Genomic DNA, 13,685 nt, shown 5'->3' with positions numbered 1-13,685 from the left:
ATGAAAATAATTTTCGAAACAAGCAAAAAGTGTGGAGTGTTCTTTGCGTAGAGGGTAATGTTAATCTCTGATAAAAACGACAAAGTATATCAACAATAAATTTCAGCACTTTTATTTCCCATGAAGAATATATTCAGTTATTTCCAAAACTATCAGACATCCATGATTATTAACCAATGGAAATGTATATTCAGAACTAGATGACAATTTATCAAAATTACTGGTTATCGAAATCGAAAGGAGAATATTTTCATTTTGGTAAATCAATTAAAAATAGCGTTTGTAAAGATGCAGGAAAATATTTATTTCACAAACAGAAATATGTGTTTCCTTACCTTAAGAAATTATGTACAGATATAAAAAAATAGTATTAAAACATTTTTTCTGATATAATATTATCTACCACTATTTTTAAAATGTTTGATTTTATAAAGTTTTAGCACTATACATGGAAAGGTTGAAGATTACCAGCACATAATATCCAGGACATGGCTGAATAAGCCGTGATAAATGAAGAATAGTATACCGCCGGTTGAAGAGCATTGGCAGACGATTCATGGCAACTTCATAAAAGTCATGTTATTTAGCTCAGTCTGCTAACAATGTGACGATTGTCCTGTTCCAAGGAATGGAAGAAAGCGATGTTAAAAAATGCCGCATTCTTAGTTGACTAAAATTAGTTCATGTAGGGAGGATCTCTGAAAATATTCGTATATTAATGTATATAAACGTATATTTTTCATTCCAGTCTGTGTTTATTTCATAAAAAAAAGTAATGAAATGATAATTTTATTTTTTAGAAAATTTTAAAAACTTTTTTTTTTCTGGTACAAAATGCTAAATGTTTTTCTCTGGTTAAAGTAAATTCTACGGGCAAAGGTTCAAAAATTATATATATATGTTCTGTCTTTCATTTTCATATATTTTAGCCTTTTTTTAAAAAAAAAATTCCAATTATACTTCTATATTTAGAATTTAAATACAAATCTATTTTTAAAATGTGTTTGCATAAGTGATCATTGTTAACATTCAGCTCTGAAAATATTGAGGGATTATTGTATGCAAACATAAATTTTAATTCGAGAATGAATAATGATATAAAAGTAATATTGAGTAAATTTAATGCGTCAGGAGATTTTAGAACTACTACACTTGGATATATACTTTATTTTTTTGCTGGCAGATAATTGATAATTCCCCATTATGCTCACATAAAAAAAAACCTCATTCCTTTAAGAGTTTAATTTCATAAAGTAAAAAATAGTAATAAAATTAAAATTTTATATCTCGGAATATTTTGAAAACTTTTTTCACTGTTTAAAACTTCCTGGCACTGATGGATATAATACTTTTTACTGGCAGATAATTGATAATTCTCCATTATGCTCACATAAAAAAAAAAAAAAAAAAAAACCCAAATTCCTTTATGAGTTTAATTTCATAAAGTAAAAAATAGTTATCAAATTAAAACTTTATATCTCGGAATATTTTGAAAACTTTTTTCACTGTTTAAAACTTCCTGGCACTAATGGATATAATACTTTTTACTGGCAGATAATAGGTAATTCTCCATTATGCACATAAACAATCATTTCAGTATGGTGTTATTTCGATAAAGTAAATTAGAAATTTTTAAAATGGACAATCCTATGATTAAAGATTATTAAATTCTTTTGCATCTTTTCACAATTTTGTTTAAAATAAAGTATTTGCTATTTCGCTTTGTTCTAATTTTTTAAATATAAAAAGCTCTGATTAAAAAATATACTTAAGTAGGTCAACAATTTTTGAATAATTAATTTAGTATATTAAAGAATTTTAAATTATTATTCCTAATAATAAATTTAGTAATTTAAATTAAAAAAAGTTAAGAATAAATTAATATAATGTAATATTTCGAATTTATTTTTAATATGCATTTTTAATAAAAAAAATTCACAAACAAATATGTAATTGAATAGAAAATACCACTCAGTCTTGGTAGAGAGTACGGTGACACTATGTATGCCAGTACGAATTAAGAATTAGAGTTATTAATTTTTCTTCATAATTTTCGACTCACTGGAGGGAGGGAGCAGCTGTTTTGATATAACTGTTCAGTTACTGGACTGCTAACCACACGGTCCGAAGTTCTATCCTTCGTCCATCACCCACCGCGTCATTGGTGACCCCGGACGCTGAACCTACTACCTTCGTACAGCTGTTGTGGCGCCATCTACCCGCAACCAAAGTCGTCAGACTCACTTGACGCAGCAACCCAAAGCCGTCAGACACACTTGGCGCATCAGCACCCACACACGCTCGCCATAACGCTTGGCGCTATTGAACTGGGTACCGGCCCATTTAGACAACAGCTAATAACTATTACTAATATTACATCACCACTTAACGTCCATATCGTTCGACTCACTGGAGGGAGAGTACTGTGGTGAATAGCATATAAGCCAGTAACAACTCTTCCTAGCAGCTGTTTTGGTAAAATGGTTTAGTTACTGGACTGCTAACCAAAAGGTCCCAGGTCCTATCTTAAGCACATCTCACTATCGCAAAATTATGCTATTCACCACAGGTGATTCAATAAACAATTCTGGGTTGCTTTTTTTTATTTTTGTAATTCGACATCAAATACAAAACACGAAAGAAAATCGCATAACATTGCATCCGACAATGAGCCAGCTATGCCTGATTGCACCAATTTAACATACAGTAGTCACGTTGATGTAAGAAGAAAAACTAAAGCTCGCCATTCACTCTCCAACTGTACAGTAGGAGAATAAATACACCGCTTTCACACACATACGCAGCATTAATTAGCATATTTAGGATATGGATAATTATACAAAAAATACCAATAAAAAATAACAGAATTGCACAAACACGGTTTATAATACTCAGTTCTTAAAAAAAAGTCAGTGATATATGAATCAAAGACAAAGTTTTAAAATTAAATAAGTTTCCTTTTTCACACTTAAACAAACAAATAAAAAAAAAAAACAGAGAATGATGTATTCGTCAAGAATACGCATTTCGATTTTTATTCCTGTTTAAATAAAAATTTGAAGTTTTGGGCAATCTAAAGTCTATCCTAATTGGAAAATAAACAAAGATAAAAAGAAATCACTGCTCATTTTTTTTCTTTTAAATAATAAAAATAAAGAGCAGAAACTTTATTCGTTTGATACATATCACATAAATAAAATTGCATATAATTTGTTTTCATACAAATTACAAGTCCACATTATAAGATAAAACACTTGTGCTTTTCTTGTCTGGAATTTCGTCAGCAATCGCAGCGCCCCAGTTTTTTAAGCTTGGCAAACAATAATTATCCGCAAAATTAAATCGTTATTATAACAAAGCTTTCTAAGCCTATGTAATGGAAAGACATCTTATAAATTATTCTGGCTAATTTTTAATCATAGTATAATGGATCACTCGTAAATAGTAACCAAATTATTTCAGAAACTCCAAACCAAATCTCAACTTATAAAGCTGAATACAACTACAGCAAAAAACTATACAAAAAAAAGACAAGAAATTAGCATTAAACCATTAAAATATGAACGTCAATAAGTTTGAAAACTAAGAAAAATTGCAATGTACTGTAGCCACCATTCTTGTTTTATTCTTCAAAGCATTGATCAACGGTAAATATACATAACCCGAGATATTAATTATTTTATTTTAGTGGTAGCACCATTTTAATTATGTACTGATCTTTTAGAGTTAGCAGAAAAACCAGCTTCTAATGAGAAGCTATCTCCTGTAGTGACGATAGTTTGGAGAAATTTCCATTCGTTGTTTCTATATTTAAATCCAAATAATTAGGGTTCCATATATTTTCGTTTTTTCAGTTAACTTGAAATCTTTTGGAAAATAATTAATTATAACAGTATAATAACTATTTATAATTATAACAGTAATAAATAATTATAACAGTAATAATTAATTATAACCGTATAGTAATATAACTATAAAGACGACCGTGCACTTCTACTACTTGATATAGTATATCATATCAAAATAAAGAAACAGTACTAAAGCTTCATAATAACTTTACATTGTCTGACTGATCATATGCATTCGCATCGTATTAGACGCAGTTTAAGGTCAATAAATTTGAGATATAATTTGAGAGACAATAAAAACTATTTAATATTTAACAATTTTTTAATATATAAATGTTCCTTGTATAACAATACAAATCAATTACACTATTCATTCTTTTGATTAATAAAAGGAGGGAAGCATTCAAAACGGTAAATTCACTATTTTAAAATATTTGAACTAGAAATTCTTCTGTGAAGCAAGAGATTTTATTAATAACTTTTATCTGTAAACAAGCATACCACTATTTTTATAAAATAATATTTTTGATAGAATTCACTGTATCCTTATGCGATATTTATTTTTCCAAACAATTCAAGCAAAGCGCGGTACTACCCTTGTGGTTGGTTACAGGCGCTGGTGATAAAAAAAGAAGCTTAATCGATGTGTAGAGATATTACTACTAACTTTTCAATTGTAACATTTATTATCCATATGGGATGGGCGAAACATCGCAAACTTTATTTTCTCAGGTGGGAGTGTCTAAGCGAGAGGGGTACTATCCATTGCCGTCTAGAAACGTTCTTACTCGCGTTCAACAGGGGGCGCTTTCCTCAACGTAAGTATTTTTTTTTTCTGTATAAGGGACTCTTAACAAAGAAGACAAAAATTTAATTAAGTAAATTCAATCTTTCAAAATTAAGTTAGTCAGCAATCTGGAAACATCACAATCAATTGCATCAGACTCCAGAAGTGAAACTTTACTGATTAGACATATTGTGCGAAATCATTTATTAATGTTATATGAACAAAGCTGCCCCAAAAGATCGCAAACGAAGTAGCATCAATTTCTGAACTTTAAAAAAAAGACAATATGATGTCTGGAGTTTTTTATATTAAGAAGTAAGTAAAATCGCTGCCACTCCTTTTTATGTATAACGGAAAATCACACATATTGATCGCAAAATTAATTTTGTTTTGAATCATATAAAAAAGCTTTTTTTTTTAATTACCCCAGTTTCTCAGTACATTATAGTAATTATCAGCATATGGTCAATTTATTCCAAGTTCTTGCAAGAGACCACGAACCATATTTAATCAAGTAGTGGAGAATTTTGCAGCTCTCAAAAGATACCATGATCTGAGCACAATCAATGAGAATCTCGACCCAATTATGACTCAAACTTACGCACATTAGATAACTTATTATTATACTGAGTAAATTGTGTGCTTTGTAAAGGACTCTATAATCCTTAAATTAGACCAATTATGAAAATGTTCACTCTAGTTCCTAAATTTGCTTAACCCTTTAAAGGGCCATTTTTTTCTAGTCATATTATGTTAAAATATTTTTAGGCTTGAAATTAGAATAAGAAAAGGGATTCATTTAACTTATTAACCATCCGAATAAGCCAACATTCAGTACATTCAGCTTTACTATTTTATTGCGAGGTAAGATGGTTATCGCGTGGGAAATTTTTGCAACGTGTTTATGAATTAAGAGAAGAATTCGCCATTTTCCTAGATGAAGAAAACAGACCGGAGGCCGAGAATTTTCGCAATGGTTTATTTGTGATGAAATTGAACTACTGGGTCGACATATTCGAGAAATAAAATAACTTGAATCTTCAACTCCAAGGAACAAATAGACGTATGTTGTATACCAGTGATAAAGTTAATGCTTTTTGTAGAAAATAGGAATTTTGGAGCAGAAATTTAAAGCAAAAAAACCTAACAATGTTTGCAAATGTGGATGATTGTACTAAAACTTACAAGGCTAAAGAAGAACATGTAGAAGTTGGTTTTGTACCCATTGAAAATTATTTAGTCATGCTGGAAAATAATTTTAAAAGGTATTTTCTTGTTGACGACAAATGGATAGGAAGTTACGAGTGGGTTAGGGATTCATTTCATAAGACTCCCGAAGGACTCTCAATTCATGAGAAAGAAAAATTCATAGACTTCACTACAAGTGGCGAAACTAAAAGACAATTTAGTAATAAATCACTATTTGAATTTTGGGCAGGAGTAGAGGATGATTTTTCTGCACTAAAAACAAAGGAATTTCGCTTTCTATTACCATTTTCAACATCCTACCTTTGTGAAACTGAATTTTCTGCTGTGGCTTCTTTAAAGACAAAATACAGATCTCGGCAAAGTATAGAAACATAACTCAGAGTAGCTATTTCAAATATTAAGCCTTCCTTCGAAAAATTTTGCTCTGAAAGACAGGTCCAAGAAAGTCACTAATAATTATTAAATTTGTTTTTTATTTAGTATGTTTTAATTAAGTAAATTTTGATTTAGTAAGTTGTTTTACTTTAATAAGTTATTAAATATGTCGAAATGTATTTTGTTTTATATGTGTAAGCTTTCCTTTCAGTCAGTTGATCAATTTTTTAAATAATATTTTATCTTGGATATTAATAACTAAATAATATTTATCTTGGATATCTTGAATATTAAATAATATTTTATCTTAGATATTCTATTCCCTTCTAGTGTGCTCACAAGTTGAGAATCGCTGCCTTAACACGTTTACTGCCATTACTCACGCCTGATATCCGGAACATTTATCTAATTAGATGACCCCTTCTTTGCTATCTTTTAACTGTAGTAGAGAAGGTGTCATCTAATAACATAGGTGGTTTGGTAAAATTACATATTAACTGTATTTGCGGCAGTCAATGTGTTAAAAGTTTTTATTTCCATAGTATATATTCGTGGTGTAAATTGGAATAAGTTTAAAAATTTCAACATGTGTATTTCGCCTTCAACTAAAAACCACAATTCTGGTAAGTAACTCTGGTTAAAAACAAACTGTTTTTCACATTAACTCAATGATTTCAAAGATAATTGATTCTTCGCTGCACGTCTACTGGCTGTGACTCCCTTTTCAAAACTATATCTTTATCTTCTTCTATCATCTGACACATTTTAAATTTGTATTTAAAAAAAAATAAAGCTAAATTTTTTAAAACATGTATGAGCTAAGTGTAAAATTGAAATGGCAAATTCTTACCCTCAGCCGATGACTAAAAGTCGTGGGTTTCCCGCATGATATTCGAAACGAATCCAAGTTGTATTTCAAACTTTTCTAGTTTATCATTTGGGATTCTATAGAATAGGTAGGAAATGTGCGATATATTATCACTAGTTTTATATGTTAGCGCCAGGTTTTCGGCTTTTACTTATACATTCTACATAATTTTGGATTTCGAAGTTTAACAGGAATATATAAAACATACCAGTAATAAAAATAAAATTTCATTTTGTATATTCGGAATATTAAAAAAGGGCTTTTCCAGATTGTTTTTCATTGAATGGACAAGATACACAATACCAAATTCCAGTATCTCAGTAAGAGGCCGCTACGATCGTTGATGAAACTCCGACGGCGAATCGGTTCAACTGTGTATTAAATAGAACTGAAGTTTGCTGACTTTTATTATTTTGATCAAATGCTCAAAACAATAAAAAGCAAAATAGGTGTGTTGGAACAAGGTGTCTATATACGAATTAAATAAAAGTTAAAATTTTTGTTGTGTCCAGAATGTTATTTTTAAACAGATTTAAAATACTTCTTATAGTTATATATGAATATATGCTTGTGTAGAGTACCACTTTTTTATTAAAAGATATGTTTTATAAATAAATACACCTACAGTGTATATCAATTCTTCTTTATTAGAATCCTTCAATATTCATTAAAGTTTTAGAAACAAAAGCTCATAATCTAATAATGTAGGTCACATCGACGTCCACTGTAAAAGCGGTGTATTTTTTTTTTTTTTTTTTTTTTTTTCTATTCGTTATGGCTAGGTCATTTCGTTTTGAAAATTTGCATACTCGGAAGTGGTACAGATTCTGAATTACAGCCCTAAATTTTTTTAGAATAAATATTTAATATTAAGATTCTATAATTGAGAATTAAATGAATAATTTTATTATTAATAATCATATTGTCATCTAGAAGGAATAATTAATATTGCTGTTAGAATAATTCAATTTGTTCCCTTTTTTATAAATTTGGATACAAAATTTTTTTAATTTTAATTAAACTCCTTCACATTAATCTTCTTGAGAAATTAAGTTCCGGATAGTGATAATCTTTTTAAAATAATATTCTTTTTGAAATTGAAATGTATGTTTTTTTTTTATTATTATTATTATTATCATTATTCTGTTTTACTCTGGTGTTTAAACCCAAAGTATTATTTGAAAAATATAATATAATGCAATACCTCTGTTAACTTTTAACCGTTACTGCAAACAAGTCTTTCCTAAAGTATAAATATTCATATCGTCGTAAAGTGTTACTCAGGGAACTTACTGTTTATAATAAAAGTACAAAGGGGAAAAAAAAAAAAAAATGCAAGTTCTTGGGAATTAAAGTTAAAAAAAATGATATTTTGCCGTCTTTCAATGACTAATATTTTATTCCTATTTCTTTTGTTATCGTTTATTGCCGTTATCCTTTCATTATCATTTCAAAAATATTATTTAAATGCTACTTAATATTTATTTTCTTAACTCCCTCTAAACTTTAATTTTTTTTATCATTTATCAATATAATTTCTTTTATTGCCATTCGAAAATGCTCGCTTAATTTTGCTTTCTTTATCAGAAAATATGTGAATAAATTAAATTTAGGACGCTGCTATATTTTGTGGTACACAATTTAGTTATGTTAGATTTGAAATTCTACATCATTGTTTTAATTTACAATTTATATTATCATTTTTTAAAAACATAACCTTTTAGAAGGCAATGGAAACATAATTGATAATTATTTTGGATTGGACTAGAAAATATTTTTTTTTTAAGTTTTATCTTAAATTGTGTAAAAATGCTTTTTTAAAAACATTCTGGGAAAGACAATTTTATGATGACCCTCTTTGTTTTCTGTATTGTTAATAGAGTATATAATTCAGTTCTCTGGGACAAAAGCATTTTGCACTATTTGCTTCAGCGTGAAGTTCAGATGGAATATTAATGTGCACTTAATTTTTATGTCAATAGGTGAAAAAATCATTACAATTCGTAAATAAGTTGATGATTAATGATTTCATTTTCCATATTTTTGTTGAATAAGGTTTTTTTTTTTTTTTTTTTTTTTTTTTTTTAACGTAGAAGAGAACTTCTACATTTAATGCTTCATTGGACAATAAGCTTTAAGTTCCGAAATGTGAAAGTAAAGCTTATCTCCCAGACTGTATATATCAGACTGTAAAATTTAATACCAACCGGCATAGATTTACCAAGCGGTGAGGCATAGATCTGTAAAATATTGAAGTGATATTCATGCATGTATACGCATCTAAGTACATGCAATATGACTGCAGTTATGTGGAATTTACATTCACCACATAATTTGTGTATTTATTCCTTTGTTCCTCATTTTCTTAAATATTGCAATTTCACTTTTTATTCATTTTCCCAAATAATTAAGTCTCAGTAATTTATTCATCCTAATAAAATTTGATTGATTAATCCTACAACTGTATTTTATCGTAAACATTTCATCATTGCATAAAAAACATTAGTGTCACATTTTTCTATTTTCTTTTTTTATGATGCAGTTTATTTGTTGATTACTGTATGTCTCAAATATAGATAATTAATTACAATTTATGTAGTACATATGAAGTAGTAATTTGAAAATAAATAATTTGAAAACAATGCAAGCTAAAATGATTAGATATAATTGAAAAAAAAATAGTATTCAGCTAAATAATCAATATTAATTGTATCAAACGTAGTGAAAAGTTTATTATTATTAAAATAAAAAAATAAATTTATTGATATTAAATATAGTAAATAATAATTATTACAATGGTAAATTAATATTATGATAACATTAATTATTTTTAGTACATTGAAAATTACTAATTATTTGAATCCAGTAAAGTTCACACAAAAAAAAAAAAAAAAAAAAAAAATGATTATTTTACCAGGAATTTTGCATATTTCTTGGTTTTTATTAATTTTATGAATGTTCTTTTTAATATCATTTCTAACTTTAACTTCAGTCCTTAAGACGAAACACATTCTCATCTAACTTCAAAGAAAAAGAAACGAATGAATATCCAAATATCGACTCAAAATTTAATAAATCTGTAACCAAAAGAGCATTATACTATTTATTTACAAAGAATTAAATAATAATGCTTAAGAATTTTTACAGTTTTGTATATGTAAATCCGAAAGAATATACTCCATAAATTCTGTTACATTCGGATGTTTTCTAAATTCTTTTTTTAGCATAAAAGTTTCCAAATCAAGCAAATTTCTGTACAGTTTAGCCAATCATCATTTAAAACTGAATGACATGAAATATTGTATGATAATTGTTTAAATGTAGAATTTGTTTGTTTCTTGTAGAATTTTAAGAACATTTTTGCAGGAAAGTGTCTATTGTGTTCAATGGATAGGAATGCATTTATTTCTAATTAATTATTTGTATTTTTGTCCTATAAAGCATGTTCATGTTTTCTTTTTGTGATATTACCTATCTTGCAATGTTTTTTTTTTTATATATATATATGAACAATATCCATTGTCTTGTAACAGTGAGTTCATTCTGTTTGGGCCTGTATTGTTTTAGTTATTTGTTTTCTAATTTTGCTCAAGGCCTTTTTAAATTGTCTGTCGTTAGGTGATGAGTGAGATCATACAAAATTACAATAAGAAATCAATTATTCTTAATGCCCTCCTCTTTAATCAAATAATAAAATATTTAATTTTTTTCAGAATTGCTTCTGTGTAATTTAAATTCTATTCTTGATTATATAAATTATATATTAGTAAATAAAAAGAAAAAAGACCCCCCACCTTCCATCTTGTATATATTAAGCTAACTTCCATTTCTAGTTAATATTAAAAACATTTTAGTGTTGAAGCTTAGTAAACACAGAATAAATTGTAAACGATTTAAACCACAATAGCAATATATATATTGCATATTATATTTTATTACATGTATAATATTTTTATAGTTTTAATGGATTTCATTATTAATAAGTATCTCTTTGTGAAAGTAAGAATGTATGTTCAGCATTTAAAGAACATTCTTTTAAAAGGTAAGCTTTTAAAATTTAATTTTAGCATATTTATTAATACTTACAATATACGTTTTTGCTCTTAATTTAAAATTCATTTAAATCATTTATCTCTATACAAAGAGATATATTTATATAATCTGAAGTTCTGCACATTGTATAAAAAAGAATTTTATTTATTATTGATATTGAATTGTATAAAATTTTTAAAACTATTTTTATATTTGTTATTGGTAAACTATAACTATTTATTCCCCATAATTTTCTTTTCATACAAACTGTTTTATTTAAAAAATTTCAACCTCTTTCCTTTCAGAATTTGTAAGACTGAAAGCAGAGATCTCTGCATGATCTAAGACTGAAAAATCTTCCTAAGGTTAGCGCTTCCCAAATTCTTTTATGTGTGTATTATTTGCTGGTTTGTATAAATTTTTAAAATCAACGATAGCAAATTAAAGTAAATTAGATAAAATCTTCACCTCATTATTGAAATTTATTCATGTTTAATAGTAATTTCTTTTTTAATCTGATGCAAAAATAATTCTTATTTTTCGGCATGTCTTTGATAGGAATTATCTCTTAGTTCATTTTTTAAATATATATTGTTAATAATTACTATTTAAGATTTATAAGATGGATATTTTTTAATGCAAGGTGCTTATTTTAATATACAATAATAATATCTTAAGTTTTCCTCTCATTTGCTTAATTTTTCCTTATTGAATAAGATTTATGAAATTAATAGAAAATGAACTGCAGAGGTCTGTTGCCAGTCAGAAATTGTTGTAAATTTTGTTGTTGGGATGATTCTTTGCACATTTTGCTCTCAGCTGTTTTATTAAAAATATAGCTTGATTTATTTATGAGCATGCATTCATTTTAGTTTGTTAGTTTATCCACGTTGAACTGATCTCAGGGAAGCATTTTAAATAGTCTTCTTCAAACTCTATTTTTAAAGTTTAGATAATAAAACTGTGTTCAGCTATGAAACATTTTTTATAATTTCATTTAAAAGATTAGTTGAAAGATCAAACGTTTTGATTTCGTGTGTGTTGGAAGCGCTTAAGAAACTATTTGCAGAATCTTTGATTTCTTATAGTAAAAAGTAAAACGACTAAAATCTTATGTTAAATTTCTTAAAATCTTCTGTGCCATCTTCTATTCCCAAATGTGAAAAAAATCTTCCCCTGAGAATAACCCTAACTAGAATCGATATTCATATATCTCTAATTTTAATTAAGCAACAGGATGCATTTTACCAGTTTTCTTGAGTTAAATATGAGCATGGGTAGAGAAACTCAACACAGAAGAAAAAATCAATAAATAGGACAGACAGACAGACAGACAATGTGGCTACACAATGAATAGTTCTTGAAAACCTAAAAATACATGAATTGAGCTCAGTTGAGTGACACATCGGGAGAAGACAAACAAGCAGCTAACCAATTGATTTCTGTATCCTCCCTCCCACAAATCAAATAAAAGGTTCACCTTCACTCTTTTGATTCTTTTTCCTCATTTTGTCAGAAGTCGCTCACCAAAAATGATACATCAGTAAATATTTAATATAAAAAAAAAATAATTACAGTCATAAATTTTGAATTGCAGAGATCAAGCCAATTTTTTAACTGTACATTTCTGAGAAATATCTTTTAAGTAATGTTCATCTTTGAGTCAATGAAGAGTCAGTAGTAGAATGCTCTGGATACTGTTTTTAATAAACTTAGTTCTGAAAGAAAGAAGAATAAAGAAAGAAATTGAGAATTTTTTTTCTTCTTCATTACAAATCTATTATATATATATATTATAAAAAGATGAAACTTAAAATATGTATTATTATGGACATTTTAATGTCATTATCTAAAATTTACAAGTAAATAAAAAAAAAGCATACTAAAAGTGAAAAGAATAATTCTTGTAAAGTAATTGTATTTGAATTCAGAATGAATTCAAGACTACCATCTAAAGTGATAAAATAGTTTAACATAATATTTTTTTAAAAAAAATCATGATTGATTACTTCAATATTTTCACAATTTATAAAACATAGAAACAGCATAAAATAAGGGGAAAATTTATAAAACCTTTAAATTATTGAATTCGTAATAATTTACGAAATCCCAACAACAAAATGTATTTATTATATCAACACTCCTACGTTATGAATTTCTAGAATTTGTATTATGGCTGTTTATTTATATGAAAACAACATATATTTTAATTAGCCAAGTTTTTAAAAGCTGAATAATACATGAAACCAAATTTCAAAATGCAAACATTTTTAAATAACTTAAAGGTGTTCAAGAAAATCTACTACAGATGTGGAGCAAATAAATAATTGTCTCCACAAATGAGTGAATCATCTTGCTGATAGAATTTAAGCAGGGATTCTTTGGGTTCTAAAAATATTCATTCTTCAGATTCAGTATCCATTATGAGAAAAGCTGAGTTGATAGACGTTTTGTGCATAAAATATATAAAGATGCAAATGACAAACATAAATTCAGCAAAAGGAGATGAGAAGAATAATCTTGAATCAGAAACTGTTATGAAAGGCAGTTCCACAGCAAAAACTCA

This window comes from Argiope bruennichi, chromosome X1 (assembly GCF_947563725.1).
Source record: "Argiope bruennichi chromosome X1, qqArgBrue1.1, whole genome shotgun sequence".
NCBI classification, from domain to species: domain Eukaryota; kingdom Metazoa; phylum Arthropoda; class Arachnida; order Araneae; family Araneidae; genus Argiope; species Argiope bruennichi.
This window is presented reverse-complemented; position numbering follows the sequence as displayed.